At 34.1% G+C, this 3,085-nt stretch overlaps 1 non-coding gene across 1 annotated transcript; it reads right to left on the bottom strand.

The window, feature by feature from the left end:
- Nucleotides 1–1,692: 1,692 nt before the first annotated feature.
- On the bottom strand, nucleotides 1,693–1,796 carry LOC148564868 (small nucleolar RNA R71). Its single transcript, XR_015884780.1, has one exon. It is a non-coding gene; the product is annotated as a small nucleolar RNA R71 (small nucleolar RNA).
- Between the last annotated feature and the right edge of the window lie 1,289 nt (nucleotides 1,797–3,085).

The following is a 3,085-nucleotide window of genomic DNA, read 5'->3' as shown; positions in this document are numbered from 1 at the left end:
TCTTGCATGTTTTTCTTTTCTTAAAAATTTTCAAAAACATGTTCTTGTCATGATCTTCAAAGTGTTTTTGGTGTTCATCTTGACATTCAAAGTGTCTTGCATGCATTTTTTGTTTTGATCTTAAATTTTTATGTTTTGCATCATTTTTATGTTTTTCTCTTTCCTCATTAAAATTCAAAAATCAAAAAAATATCTTTCCCTTATTCTTCTCATAAATTTCGAAAATTTTGAATTGATTTAGTCAAAAAGTTTTAAAAATTTAGTTTTTCCTTATGAGTCAAGTCAAAATTTCAATTTAAAAATCCTATCTTTTCAAAACTTTTTCAAAAATCAAATCTTTTTCATTTTTTCTTAAAATTTTTGAAAATTTTAAAAATTGATTTTCAAAATCTTTTTCTTACTTTTATTCCATATTTTCGAAATTAATGCTAGCATTTAATGTTTTGATTCAAAAATTTCAAGTTGTTACTTGCCTATTAAGAAAGATTTAATCTTTAAACTCTAAGAATCATATCTTTTAGTTTCTTGTTAGTCAAGTAATCAACTTTAATTTCAAAAATTAAATCTTTTTAATTTCTTTTTCAAATATTTTTCAAAAGGATTTTCAATCATATCTTTTTCAAAATCAATTTCAAAATCCTTTTCTAACTTCTTATCTTTTCAAAATGGATTTTCAAATCTTTTTAAATTAACTAATTGACTTTTTGTTTGATTTTAAAAGTTTTCTATTTCAATCATATCTTTTTCAAAACTACCTAACTACTTTTCTCTCTCCAATTTTCGAAAATCACTAACCACTTTTTCAAAAATATTTTTAATTAATTAATTTATTTAGTTTTCAAATTTTACTTTATTTCTTCTCTTAAATTTCGAATACTAACCAATAATTAAAATAAAAACAAAAATATTTTCCTTTTATTTTATTTTGAAATTCGAATTCTCTCTCTCTCTCTCTCATCTTTTTCTATTTATTTATTCATCTACTAACACTTCTCTTCCTCTTATAATTTGAACCCTCTCTCCCTCTCTGTGTTCGAATTCTTCATCTTCTCTCTTCTTCATTCTACTCTTCTATTCTTTTACTCACATAAAGGAATCTCTATACTGTGACATAGAGAATTCCTATTCTTTTCTGTTCTCTTCTTTTTCATATGAGCACGAGCAAGGATAAGAACATTCTTGTTGAAGCTGATCCGGAACCTGAAAGGACTCTAAAGAGGAAGCTAAGAGAAGCTAAAGCACAACACTCTGAAGAGGACCTGACAGAATTTTTTGAAAAAGAAGAAGAGATGGCCAAACCTAATAACAATAGTGGATATGCAAGGAAGATTCTTGGTGACTTCATTGCACCCTCTTCTGACTTCTGTGGAAGGAGCATCTCAATTCCTGTAATTGGAGCAAACAACTTTGAGCTTAAGCCTCAATTAGTTTCTCTAATGCAGCAGAATTGCAAGTTTCATGGACTTCCATTGGAAGATCCTCATCAGTTCTTAGCTGAATTCTTGCAAATCTGTGACACTATCAAGACCAATGGGGTTAAACCTGAGGTCTACAGACTTATGCTTTTCCCCTTTTGCTGTAAGAGACAGAGCTAGGACATGGTTGGACTCACAACCTAAAGATAGCCTGAACTCTTGGGAAAAGCTGGACAATGCTTTCTTGGCCAAATTCTTTCCACCTCAAAAGTTGAGAAAGCTTAGAGTAGAAGTCCAAACCTTCAGACAGAAGGAAGGTGAATCCCTCTATGAAGCTTGGGAAAGATACAAGTAATTGATCAGAAGATATCCTTCTGACATGTTTTCAGAATGGAGCATCATATGTATATTCTATGATGGTCTGTCTGAATTGTCCAAGATGTCATTGGATCACTCTGCTGGTGGATCTCTTTATCTGAAGAAGACGCCTGCAGAAGCCCAGGAATTCATTGAAATGGTTGCAAATAACCAGTTCGTGTACACTTCTGAAAGAAATCCTATGAATAATGGGATAACTCAGAAGAAAGGAGTTCTGGAGATTGATACTCTGAATGCCATATTGGCTCAGAATAAAATATTGACTCAGCAAGTCAATATGATTTCTCAAAGTTTGACTGGAACGCAAGCTGTATCCGTCAGTACTAAGGAAGCTTCCTTTGAAGAAGAAGCTTATGACCCTGAGAATCCTGCAATGGAAGAGGTGAATTACATGGGAGAATCCTATGGAAACACCTATAATCCTTCATGGAGGAATCATCCTAATCTCTCATGGAAGGATCCACAGAAGCCTAATCAAGGCTTCAATAATAATAATGGTGGGAGAGCACGGTTTGGCAATAGCAAACCTTTTCCATCATCTTCTTAGCAATAGGCAGAGAATTCTAAGAAGAGTCACTCTGACTTAGCAACTGTAATCTCTGATCTATCTAAGACCACTCTCAATTTCATGACTGAAGCAAGGTCCTCTATTAGAAATTTGAAGGCACAAGTGGGTTAGCTGAGTAAGAAAGTTACTGAACTCCCTCCAAGTACTCTCCCAAGCAATACAGAAGAGAATCCAAAAAGAGAGTGCAAGGCTATAAATATAACCAACATAGCCAAATGCATGGAGGAGGAAAAGGCAGTGATTTCCAGTGAGAAAGACCTCAATGGACGTCCACTGGCCTCCAAGGAGTTCCCTAATGAGGAACCAAAGGAATCTGAGGCTCATATAGAGACCATAGAGATTTTATTGAACTTACTATTTCCATTCGTGAGCTCTGATGAGTATTCTTCCTCTGAAGAGGATGAAGATATTATTGAAGAGCAAGTTGCTCAATATCTAGGAGCAATCATGAAGCTGAATGCCAAGTTATTTGGTAATGAGACTTGGGAGGATGAACCCCCACTGCTCATCAATGAACTGAATGATCTGGTTTAACTGAAATTACCTTAGAAGAAACAGGATCCTGAAAAGTTCTTAATACCTTGTACCATAGGCACCATGACCTTTAAGAAGGCTCTGTGTGACCTTGGATCAAGTATAAACCTCATGCCCCTCTCTGTAATGGAGAAACTAGGGATCTTTGAGGTGCAAGCTGCAAGAATTTCACTAGAGATGGCAGACAATT

Source organism: Arachis ipaensis, chromosome B5 (assembly GCF_059453495.1).
Source record: "Arachis ipaensis isolate K30076 ecotype BB chromosome B5, ASM5945349v1, whole genome shotgun sequence".
NCBI classification, from domain to species: domain Eukaryota; kingdom Viridiplantae; phylum Streptophyta; class Magnoliopsida; order Fabales; family Fabaceae; genus Arachis; species Arachis ipaensis.
Note: the sequence above shows the minus strand (reverse complement) of the source record. Positions and strands in the feature narration are given on the sequence as shown.